Source organism: Grampus griseus, assembly GCF_964374135.1.
Source record: "Grampus griseus genome assembly, chromosome: 2".
Lineage (NCBI taxonomy): Eukaryota > Metazoa > Chordata > Mammalia > Artiodactyla > Delphinidae > Grampus > Grampus griseus.
In genome coordinates this window covers 16,195,399-16,209,114 of record NC_139018.1, presented here as the reverse complement: position 1 = coordinate 16,209,114, position 13,716 = coordinate 16,195,399, and positions in this window count along the sequence as shown.

Sequence of the window (13,716 nt, the reverse complement as noted above, 5' to 3'; positions counted from 1 at the left end):
CAGGCCTTTCCAAATTTCCATTAGTATTAATAATACTTTTTATCTTTTTCCAATGCCAATGAGTTCTATAAGACACACATCTTTCCTTAAACTTCTCATCGTACGCTATCAACAGGGTAAGTATTTTTTTTTAAGTTCTAGGCAAGAGTTTTTGAGAATTTATAACTGTAGGAACTTAAAATTTCTCTTCGAGAGAGAACAAGTAAATCATGCTTCTTCCCATTAGTTTCAGTGCAAAGTGCCCACAGTATTCCAGTTCTACACTAAGTCCAGGGAAATAAGGCACTGATAATCCAAACTGGCATACCAGTCTTCCCCTGTTGGGTAGATGGTGTTCATGGAGATTAAAAAGAGCATAGGCAGTGGAATCAGACAGTCCTAGATAGAAATCTGTGTGTCTATGGGGCACTTATTTACATTCATGTAATGGGTCTCTCTCTGTGAAATAAGAATGATAGGAGCCGCTATTAGAAAGTAGAAACTCTAGTTCTCAGTGAAGAATGCCTGCAAAAATAATGCACAATACTCAAGACAGCATCGAACCAAAAATGTAAGCTGTTGTCATTATGAGGTAAGTACCAGACAGTAAGAGATTGAGGAGTAAGAAAGACGTATGTCAAAAAGAAGACTGGATGAGGGGATATATTTGCCACACAGAAGATTTTACACAGATTGAGAAAAGAAGGATGTCTTACCCATAACTCTATCTCTAGAATCCAAAGTTGTGATATCTTTTGCAGAGAAGATACAGAATAACTACTTATTAAATTGAAATCACCTACCTCAGTGTGTTGCAGATTTTCACATTAAAAATTGCAAAATATGCATTATTTTGTCCCTACAGTTGGACAGTCTGGAAAATATAACCTGTACACAAGCAGCAAAGCAAGGAAAACTCTTTCTTATGCCTGTTGCTTAGGCCAGTAAGTATAAGCATTTCCATTCACACTTCTGGGGCTTCCAAAGCATCATAAGAAAGTTTATAGAAGTCAATTTACCTGGTACAAACTTGTCTGCCCGTAGTCAGTCTGTATAGAGGAATTGACTACTATTTCAACAGAAACTGCACATTTTAGAGTAAAATACCAAGAGCAGAAATGGAAAGTTAGTGGCATAAAAATATATATTTTGTTTATCCCCATAGAGTTTTCAAAAATATTTAATTAATTGTCAATTTCAGTTGAAGATGTTCACATTTAAAACCTGAAATTCTGACCTTTCTTGAAAAAGAATGATCTAGCAACATTGGGGCTGACTTAGCCTTTCCCCATCACCTGGTACTGAAGTCTGGCCTTCACCCTTTTTCAAAAGGCACTGCACTCCCTGTTACCGAGTCCAAAATCGTTCTGCTCGCCACCCCATGACAGGCCCATAAATCCGGAGATGAGTTGTTGGGGCAAGGAATAATGACTATATTCAGAAAGCCAGCAGACCAAGAAGATGGTAGACTAGTGTCCTGGAGACCCATCTTACCTGAGTTAGATTTAGGCTTCTTTTATACTGAAAGGGGAGGGGGCGTGGTTGGTTGTTACAAACTTCTTGGTGCCAGAATCCTTTGTTCTTGCAGCTGTCCTGGTAGGTCAGATCATGATGTTCCTATAAACCTGCAACAGACAAATGTTCTTCTCTGTTCTGCAGATATTGTATCTCTATCTGAATGGAAGAGGGTTATACCTTTAAAGGTCAGAGCCTTGAGAATGGGCTATCCTATATATTTCAGGCTATAGGCAACACTCTTTTACAAAAGGTGCAGAGCCAGCATGACTAAGCCCAGGCAACAGAGCACAAAGGTTAAAGTGAAAGAAACAAACCCAGCATGGAGTCAGATTTGTTCTTCCCTATTATATCACCTGGCCTGTTTCACTCTCACCATCACCCGACTGAGTGCTGTAGGTATTTGAGATTGAGATTGCTGCCTCAAAGATCAGTGACGTGGATTCTGTGCACCATGCAAATGAAGATAAGTAATATAGACAAGGTACTGTTTCCTTATAGAGTTCACAAAATGCCAGGAATAAGGATAAACAGTTTGAGATAATAAGCTATTAAGTTAGGCACTAAAATACAACATGAACTTGATGATCTACGGTTTCTCTAGATTTAAAAGTCTATAACTTTACACTATGTGAGAAGGCTAATAGTTTCTATTTAATGAGGTAGGTTTTAAAAATTATTAAAACATGTTTTCTTAAATATATGCCATCTTCCCTTAACTATATCATATACAATTTATATTACCTGGTCAATGTTATGAGACTAACTTATGGGTTTGAAATGCAGAAAATGTGCACACGATGATTTTGTGAGATATTAAGCTTTTTTAAAGTGGCAAAATAGATTAATATGTGTATCTCCATTTTCACTTACCTAATAGGAACTTCTTCATAACCATTTCTTTATATACAGAAGAGAAGATACAATAGGGTAGAAACCTCCAATGAATTTGCAAATGGCACTGCTGAACTCTGCTAGGGAGAGGCTTTTCAACCTAATAGGTACATTTAGAAAATATTATTCAGGATCTGATACTTTTCTTACTGAAATGACAGTGTTGGAATATAATTACCCAAAGACATTCTTAGCTCGTATTGCATAAGGTATTGCCTTGGACTTTAAAGCCATTGCTCAACCAAAGCCATTTTTTAAAGAAAACTTTCACAGGACTACTTTGTGGAAAGAGGTTTGAATCTTGAACTTTTAAAATGTTACTTTTAAAAATTCAACCTGTAAGAGTGATTTTTTGGTAGGAAAATTAAGCCATTTACAAAAGGACAAGTACTGTATGACTTCATTTATCTGAGGTACATAGAGTAGTCAAATTCATAGAGACAGAAAGTAGAATGGTGGCTGCCAGGGGCTTCTAGACATGTCTTGATTTCTGAGATGTTAAAAATGTTGGATGGGGGAGAAGCACATGCCTTAGTTTTCTAGGGCTGCTGTAACAACGTTTTACACACTGGGTCCCTTAAAGCAACTGAAATGTATTCTCTCACAGTACCGGAGGCTAGAATTCTGAAATCAGGATGTCAGCAGGGCCATGCTCCCTCTGAAGGCCCTGGAGAAGACTCTTTCCTTTCCTCTCCCCTAGCTTCTAGTGACAGCTAGCAATCTTAGATGGAATACAGTCATTGCTATTAATATTTATGTGGACCTACCTCAATTAATAACCACAACCATACACAGTAGGTTGTCTCAATTTTACATACCAGATAAGAAGGAAGCCATTAAGTAACTTGCCCAGAGTCACTAAGTTAATCACTAGAGAACCCTAGACTTGAATGTATATGTGTTCAACAGAACAGTCCATACATCGTAGTTTCTTTGTGCTGTGCATGGCACAGCTGAGAATGGTGCTCTTATTTTCCATTCGTCCCCCAGCTCCATACTTCAGTGACCCACTCTGGGCTCCTGGAGCTGAACCCTATAAGCTACATCACCCAAGCAGCACTTCTCTCATCTCCAGTTTTGTTCAGCCAGTGGGAAGCACCAGTAGGAGATAGGAGGGTGGGATCAAGGCAAGGCAGCATAGGTATTCCCAAGCTCCTTCTCTGTTGGCCATGGTCATGCCCATGTGGCTGCATATATCCACTTAAGTCTCCTATTGAATGGTCCATCTCCAAGTGCCACAGTTCCATTTGGGTTGTAGTAATGCTACTTTCAGGCATAGGCTAGTCTCTGGGTCCTTTACAATCCCTCCTTGGTTTCTTTAACCTTGCCTCTAGCTTTGTAAAAATTTGACTAAACTTTCTTCAATTACCCATGAGTGTGCCATCTATTTCCAAACAAAGAAACCAGATTAGATCTCACAAACTAGCAGGATATGCCAAGACTCCTTCAGCTGGATGGAGCCTCTTACAACCTTACGGCTAAGAAAGAGAAATCAAATGATTTTCTGGGGAGATGAGAAGGCAGAAATGTTAAAGGCAAAAGTGGATTGCCTAAGGAGTAGTACTTAGAGCCGTTGGTGAGAGACTGAATCTAAGTCAAAGATAGGATATTTTCTTTTAGAGTGGTTCCTTAGCTTTTCATCTTTTACTATGCATAACATCCATGCCACAGAGCCCAAGGTTTTGAAGATTTTATTTCAATAATGATGATAATATAATTAATGTTTCTATTACCCAATCGGGAATACCAAATTCAGCTTCTACAATATGAGCAAAAGCAGAAAAATAAAAATAAATAAGTGTTTAAAAAGTCTCTGTAGCTAAATGGAAAGAAAAGCGTTATAATGATATCATTCCCCCAAACCACCATTTTTCCCACTTCTGTCTAAATCTACCTTAATAGACTTTTAGAGGGGCTAAAAATCACTGATTGGGAACTGCTTCATTAGACAACACGGAAGTATTGAATGTTTAGACAAATACAATCAGGCCACACTAGAAATTAGTTTTTAAATTACACTTTATATACTAATGTCATCTTTCTGAGGTGTATCTAACTGACCTCACAGTGACAGTTACTAAGAAATGGAGGGCTTCCCTGGTGGCGCAGTGGTTGAGAATTTGCCTGCTAATGCAGGGGACACGGGTTCGAGCCCTGGTATGGGAAGATCCCACATGCCATGGAGCAACTAGGCCCGTGAGTCACAACTACTGAGCCTGCGCGTCTGGAGCCCGTGCTCCGCAACAAGAGAGGCCGCGATAGTGAGAGTAGAGGCCCGCGTACCGCGATGAAGAGTGGCCTCAGCTCGCTGAAACTAGAGAGAGCCCTCGCACAGAAACAAAGACCCAACACAGCCAAAAATAAATAAATAAATAAATATTAAAAAGAAATGTTTTTAATATTCAACCTTTCTGTGAAACTATTGACTCATTCTGCATCACTGGATCAAACACAATCATTTAAACTAACTCCAGTTATACTTTCAAGTAAATGCTCTGGCAAGGGTAGATAATATGATGCTATGGACAGTGAGATGAGATGTCAACTTCCAAAGAAAAATAATGTTATGGTTACATTTTCAAGATAATAATTTAGAAAAGTCCTCCAATGTAACTTTGATTTCCTAAATCATCTTACAGTTTAACCTAAAGTTGTTCTCAGGGCTCACTGCTTTCCTTGTTGATTTTTTGAAGCAACATTGCTAAAACATACTTGAATTTTAGAGAAAAGATTCAGGGGAAATTGAATTTCTTTTGCTTACATTTGTGTAAAATTCTATTTTGACTCTCAGCTGGCAAGAAGTTTAATTAATTAGTTGTTCCTTGCAACTAACGTATGAATTTCACACATCTGTTTTAAAAAATCAGCACAGGATACAATTAGAATAAAACAGCCTGTAGAAAAACAAACACTTTTCACAGGTGTTAGATAAGTGTCTAAATTCATTTATATATAGTTTCTCGGGGAGAAGATAAGTTAAATTCCTGAAATTGTTATTCTTTCTGAAATGACTCGAAGTTTATATAACAGGCAGAGAAACTTTCTATAATGCTTCATCACTGGGCCAATTATCTGATACTGATTTTCCAATGAGGTAGTCCAATAAAGAGCACTAAACATGAAAAGTTATTTATTATAATGCGGTATAATGTCTTTCATATTTTTGCACAACTTTCTGTACGAGGGATCCCTATAGTCCAGGGATCACATTGAGCTTTCCAATGACCTTCCTTCTTATGATAGTCATTGTTTAGTTTTGTTTGCCTTCTCTGATGACCTACATCTACTTCCGCATAAAGATGATAGCCTGACCCCTTGGACCTGAACCTGTGTTGGGTCTCTCATCAAACACTGAGTTTCTCTCACCAGACTGTGCCTGTGGTAACACAGAGGACATCAGAGACTTTAAGAAGCCTATATCTCCCTGAAATTCTGGTAACAAGTTACAACAAGGTAGACCCCAAAGAGCATTTACCCATTTATCTAGTCATTGCTTCCATCACCAAATAAGGGGCTGTAAGAGGTAGATAACATAGAAGGAAATGGTACCGTGGTTTGTATTCTTTCTCTATTTAAGATCCTTGTCTATAACTCATAATAGTTGTAACCGTTTCTAGAACAATATAGTAACAGGAAGAAGTAGGCTGACATGACCAAGTGTGTGTATTTTTTTTTCTCCAAGGCAGAACAGAGAGAGCTTGAGGCTGCACAAATGGAGCAATCGTATACTTCTCCTATTTCAGCCTAAATGTGAATTTCAGGAACATTCATCTTTGAAATTTTTTTCCTTTGTGTCTTTCTTGGTTTGTTCCAACACTACTTTCTGGTACGTTTCTGCTGGTGTTAGTGTATTGACTACCAAGGAAATTGTTGTCTATCTCACCAAACCCTCCAGAACAGGAGAAATGTGTCCCAGTAAACAAAACATGAGCAGAAGATAACAACCTGTTAAGATTCTTTATTTTTTAATGTTTACTCAGCAACCACAGTATGCAGAATTGCAAATAAAATCTATGCAGAATAAGCTTTTAGTCAAGAAATACACTTCTGGAGAAAGAATTGCTCTCTATTGCATAAACAGTTTACACCGTCAGTTTATGAGAAGTTATACCTTCAGCAAGGGACAGAAATATCTTAACTGGAACATTTAATACTGAGTGATACAAAAGGTATACGGTGGCCTGGGCATAGCCAGGGAGGGGTAAAGTGCTAGATCAGTCCCTTTTCAAAACTCTGGGGCCAGTTGTATCTCAGTTTTTTGTTTTGTTTGCTTTTTTACGTTGTTTTGGAATTAAACAACAACAATAACAGCCATATATTATCTAGCATCATGTTACATAACACTTGCAAAAGAGATTGGGTAAAACCCCATGATTAAACACATTACTATTTCTGCAGGTTTATGTATCAATACTCACACCAAGTAGTACAAGTACAACCTATCAGTAGCTTCACATCAGTTCTGTCAGTTTTGCCACCAAATTAGTTAAAAAATAAATAACTCCTTTCTCTAAGACTGGTGGACTTTGCAATTATGGATAAGGAAAGATTTTGGATTTTCAATATTAGCAGCATCAGAAATATTAGGAGAAGTATGGTAGCTGCCATCCTTTTTTTTTTTTTTTTTTTGAGTATTTACTCCATGCGAGGCCGTTATGACAAACACTTTGTGTACATGATCAATAATTCTTGTAAAATCTTGCAAGATTGGTATTGGGACCGTTTTACAAACGAGAAAACTGAGAATCAGGCAGCTTAAGTTATTTACCCAAAGTCAGCTTGATTGTGATTCAGATTGAAGCTGGCTCCTCTTTACAGCACCTCTCATTACTGCAGTAATTTATACATCTCACAGTAATATACACATCTTACCAAGTGTCCTCCCAGACACAACCATTACATTCACTGAATGGGTGATAAGGTACCGAGGGGTAGGCTTGGACTGATTCCTTCCCCCAGATCCCCAAGAACACTATCTAGCACATAATGATCACTCATGTTTATCGAATGAATGAATACATGAGTTGATTAGCATTATTTTATAATTTAATATTAACTCAAGATGTTACTTTTAAGTGGTTTTCATTTGTTAATGCACTTATCAGCAGAACTGCCTATTCAATCAAGCAAAGCCTCTGCGCTACGTTCCATGCCTCAGGGAACCCCATGCTCCAGATGTCTGCCTCAGAACTCTCTATGCCCAGCTACTGTGCCTGGGACCAGCCACAGCAACCAGCTACAAAGGTGGCTATAACTCTTATGCCATTTTAAATTATTTTTATTCAAAGTCATACTCGGTTTGTTTCAATTATGGGCACTCGGACAAAAGCAAGAAGTATGAGGAATATCTATGTGGAAAAACAAGTTAATGGAAACTACTAACAGGAACATCGTTTTGCAAATATGCTTCAATATCTTCATCATATCTATATTCAAAAGCCTGGAATTCTTTTCTAGCAAAGCAACATGTTTCTCATAGTTTGCTCATTTTTTTTTAAAGAGAAAAATGGTGACAATATAGCTTCTCAGTCTTTGAATAAATACTAGCCAAATCTGAAGTGAGTTGGTGGAAAACCCTACAAAACAAAGGCTTCTCTCTCTAATTTCATGACGTAAAAATAAATACACAAAGTGGAACTAACCTGTTTGGGTATCTAAAGAGGAAAATGGAAGAACTCCCAAAAGAAGGTAATAAAGCATATTTTTACTTTGGATGGTATAATAAGCAGTGAACTCCCAATGTATATAACAATAATATATCTTTAGTCACAAAACTTGAACCTAATATAATGTCATTTAAAAAAATCATTTGTTGACAAATCATGCTTCCTTTTACACACTTAAAATTAACCAAGTTGGGTGTGCCAGAATCAAATAGAGAAAACAAATGTGTGTCAACACAGGATGAATACTACTAAATATTGTATTAAAGTAAATTTTATAAAATTATTTTAAACTATACTAATATTTGAGATAACTTTTTAAAGTAATTGATTTATTAACATCTTTAAAAAATGTAAAAGCTATCCTGAAAGCATTCATGAGATCAGATGTTACTTACATATGGATTCTGAAGTTTGTGAAATCCTGGCTCAAAACTAGTGATAGTAGAAGAAGGGAATCTTTTATTATTCTCAGTATGTCATACATGTTGGCTCATTAAGGAGAAAGAGCTGAACTTTGCACATTACAGGGATTTAATATTTCAGAAAAGGAAGCAAACAGATTTGTGTAAATATATTCCTGACACCTCTTGACAATGTTTTTTAATGGAAAACCCTACTGTTTAAAGAAATCTCACTTATTTGTGATCACTTCTACTGCCTTTAAATGAAGGTTTGTATATTCAAGCCTGGGGTTTCACATGGAAGAAGTGGATGCCATTTTTGATGGATGTCAATCAAGGACATAAGAAGATGACACATATATTTTCCCATGCAAGTACCAACCAACATTTACTCCTTTTTAAAATCATGCCAGGGCAGCCTCACTCTTCTGGGAAGGGGCAAAACCTCAGTGGAAGAGACTACACCAGCCATGCTCTGGAGCCTTCAAGGCTGAGCATTGCCAGGGTGGATTCACGGGACTTGATGGTCTGTATATGATGTTAGCAGACTGATTCTTCCTCTGTTTTTGTTTTGTTGGACTCTTTGGTTAGCCTCCTTATCTAAGGATAATAATAACATCCCGTGAAGAACTGTCGTGATAATTAAGATAATGTATATTAGGCTCTGGGCACAGTTTATGGCACATGGAATGTGTTAATAAATGCTAAATATTACTACTTTTGAAATATCATTAAGATTATTAATTGTCATTGTTGCTCCTTTCCCGCTTCTCAAAATAATCTACTTACCTTAACCCCAACACTACCCCAACCAACCAATTCCTCCTGGTATGTGTGATACATTTCATTTCATCCACATTTACTCAAATATTGCATCAGCAATAGTCTTCAAGAATAAGAGGAAATATGTTTATTACATCCAATGTCATCCAGTCCTTAAATGGTAGACAAGGTAAAAAAGTAAGCAAACAAATAGGTAAGAAGCATGAATTATTAGAAGAGAAATTTGGAAGCCGGAAGTAAATTTCTCAACAAAGGCTATTTGACAAGGCAGTAAGGGAGCCAGAGTCGGAATAATCATATTTGCCCATTTGGATCTTCTTACACTGACATTTGTTTAAGGTCATAGTGTAAAAACAGTTACAGAACGAGCAGTATCACAACAGGGACATCCAGATGATCTTGGCATAAGCAGTAGTTCGGCCAAAGAGGAAACTGAGGCTCATAGAGGCGAATGCAATTCCTAAAGACACATTAGCAGTTAGTGAAATTCAGAATACTTAAAAGAACATAACCCAGGAGGATTTAATTTTCTCAGATCACATATACTGTTCTTCTTCATATTCTCACTATTGAAAAATTAGGAAACCATTACTGAGAACAAAAATTACCAGAAACAACTCATTAGTTAGTTTGACTTTTGTTTTCATTATTTTGAATTATTAATTATACCAAACATATAGATAAAAATAGAGGATAATATGAATACCAATGAATTCATAGCCCTGCTTAATTAGATCTTAATGTTTTGCCTTATTTGCTTTCTATTTCTTCTTTCCAAGTAATACATCATGGATAGGATGGAAGCTGCTGTGTGAATCAACTCCAGTACCATCCTCTCATTTCTTTTCTCCCTCCCCAAGGAAAAAAAAAATCTCTAAATAGATTCTAAGTGGAGATTTGAGTAAAGCCAGGCAGAACCCAGATAGGATGCCCTGCACTTCTCTTTATCCCCACACCCTCTCGGATCCATGGAGTGTGTGTGCACCCTACTCTGTGTGTTTCCCATGAAGAAGCCTTCAGCTGGACCTTCTGCTTCTTTTTTTTAAAAAACAATCTGGTGCTTATTTTCTTTTAATTAGTGAATTAAATAAGTTTCTATTTATTGTGGTTTCTGATATATTTTATTTAAACCTTGTGTTTTTTTACTTACTCATCTTTTTATACCTCTTTATTCATAAGGAGTCTACTGAAATTTTATTATTCTTTTATAGATAATTTGCACATTATAGTTCAAGACTGTCTATTTTTAGTTTTCTATAGATTCACTATTTAATTGTGGTTCTCATATTGCAATACATAAATGTATCAAATCAACACGGCCCAGTCCTACACCTTAAACTTACACAATGTTATATGTTAATTGTATCTCAATTAAAAAAAATATTTACTGGTAGGTGGTAGAACTTCTGCCTAACAGAAATATCCAGGACATCAAAGATGCAACAGGCAAGCCATGAGTGGCCTGATTCAAGTCCCAGCTATGGCTGTGTCTTTGCCTTCCCCACATCTTAGTTTAGAGCTTCCTGAAAATCTGCAGCCCTAGCAACAAGAAGCCACAGTGTGTCTCTCAATTGTTCTATATTGTGGAGGAGGGTGTCCCACATCATCTTTCAGGTTCAAATGCCAGGCCTGGTTCTGACCCCAACTCAAGAGGAGCATTTTAAATTTCCTATAAAGCTAGACACTGATCTCCTGTCACCATTACCAGCTTCCAACTCCAGAAAACAGCTTGCCCCAGATCCCACCCGAAACCATTTTACATTGCCCTTCTTTGTCTGAACCAGAGAGTGTTTATCACGTTTTCAAGTCTCCTGCTGTGTTTTCATTACCTTTTTATGTTTCCCATCGGTTCCCTATGTTTAGAGCAAAAAGACATATCAAATTGTGAACTTATTTCACCAACTTGACCTGAAGTCGATATTTTAAAATATGCTGCACAGCTATCAGAACAGAAAAGTGAGGGAAAAACAAGCCCTTATCAGATTTTTTCTCAAAAAAAAATAGCTTCAGGAAAGTACATTCAGGCCAATTCCTACACCTGTCAGACCTAACAGTCTTTGCTGATTTTGCCTATTCTTGCAGTTTGTAACGGATGTTATTCACTTATCCATTCACTTATCCATGAAAAATGTAATTACTGAGAACCTATTACATGTGCTTGGCTAGGTGCTCATGATGTGGCCGTGCACAAAGGAATAGCGGTCCAGCCCTTGGAACGGATGTGTGGCCAAACAGGGTCAGAACACAAAGGAACAACATGATCATTATCCCAGTGATAGTATTAAAATGACAGCTAGCATTTATATATTAGCGATTATATCCTAGGCTCATACACACACACACTCACACTCACTTGCTTTTATGCATATGTAACTTAATCCTTACAACAACCTTGTGATTAAAGTACTATTATAATCCTCATTTTATGAATTAAGAATTTGAGTCAGAGAGATTAAGGAACTTGTTTAAGGTCACACAGCTAAAAATGGTAGAGTAGGGGCATAATCCCAGGCAGACAGTCTTCAGGTTCCGTGGTGCTAACCCCTCCTCTCTGCCTCTGTGTACTTGAGTATTTTGTTGTAAACATGTCTGTGGATTGACAGTCTGCCAGGAAGCGTGCTGGGTGTAGGGCATTCAGGGTTAATAAGATACTGAGTTTGCCCTCAAGGAACTGTTGATCAACTGTTATCCCTCTAAATTATTGCATAGTTTTCTATTGTTACTGTACGAATCACCACAATGTAACAGCTTAAAACAATGAAAGTGCATTATTTTACAGCTCTGTATTTCAGAAGTCCAGTGGGCTTGGCTGGTTTCTATGATCCAAGTCTCTGAAGGTGTCAGGAGACAGGGCTCCTATCAGGAAGCTCTGGGAAGAATCTGCTTCTAAGAACATTCAGGTTGCTAGCAGAATTCGATTCCATATGGCTGTAGGACCAGGGTCCCCGTTTCCATGCTGACTTTTGGTCAGGGGTTTTCCTCAGCACCCAGGGGCCACCCACATCTCCCTGTGGTTCTCTTCTTCCATTTTCATACCCAGTAACTGTGGGTCAGCCTTCTCACTCTTGAAATCTCTCCCTTTTTTCCTCATCTTTCCTCGGCCTCCCTCTACTTTCTTCTGCCTTTCTTTTCCCTGAAGACATTGAGACAACCTTGATAATCCAGGATAAGCTTCCCATTTTAAGGTCCATCCATTAATAATTAGTACCTTAATTCTGTCAGCAAAGACCTACAGAGTACCTAAATTAAGACTGACTGAATAATCTGGGCACAGGCATTTCAGGACATCTTTAAAATTCTGCCTACCACACCCTCACTTGGAGAACTGTCAGCGGGTACCAGCATCTTCTCTGACAATAATGCCTGGCATCCAGCAGAAGCACACATTCAACAGGGGCAAGAATGGGGGATTCATTGGGTACAACTCCAGAGCATGAAGCACTGAATACATAGGGTAGAATTGTAGGCAACTAAGTAACAAGGAAGAGTCAGAGATGCCCCATGAAACTGGAAGGAAACATCAGCATAACTGAGGTAGAATTGGTGGGGAAGGAGGACATAGGAACTTTTAGAGCAGAGAGATCAAAGACACAGCTCAGTGGAATTCACTATTTTGCCCCAGCTTCATCCAAATCAGGACCTTTCTACCAACCACTGTCAGACTTTCTGAGGAAACTGGGCTCTGCCACCTTTTCCTCCCGTACACATGCATTGTTCTTCAGAGCTTTAAAGACAGAAATGTACATACAAATTGTAGTTCATTCTTCTTCAGTCAATATTTTAGTGTTGATGAATAATGAGGGAATGATTAAATAACCAGAGAGAGAGAGAGAAAGAGGACACCCCTTACTCCAGGAATCTTTCCTACTTGCCCTGAACCAGGCTCTGCGACACTTTCTACTTCCACTCTCATTACACTTTTTGTAATCACTCATTGAATGTCCACCTTCTCTGCCAGATGACCAGATCTATGGGTTATTAACCATCTTACTCACTTCTGTACTTATAGCTCATTCTCTCACACATAGTAAACATTCAAAACTATTTGCCAAATAAATGCCTTTCAGAAGCATGTCTCATAAATAAAAATATCATCAAGAGGTGGCAGTCTTCTTCAGCTTCCTAAGTCTTGCTCTGGTCTCTACATAAAGAACACTTGATGCTGTTGGAGTTTGCAGACAGTGTCAGAGCCCTCGAGAGTGGATCCCTGGTCCTCTTCAAATCACACTCAGTGACCCTCCTTACTATTGACCTTCCTTTCCTAGAGTCAGGAAGTGGCGAGTATCCTCTTGTTTGAAAAGAAGGGAAGAGTTTTGGAAACTCAAATAAAAACCGGTGGTCCAAAGCAGGGGTCCAGGGATCTGTAGAAGATGTTTATTTGATTAGAACAGTTTTGTTTTGCTTTAAACTGACTAACTCTATTTTTTTAAATATTTATTTATTTGGCTGCACTGGGTCTTCATTGCGGTATACAGGAT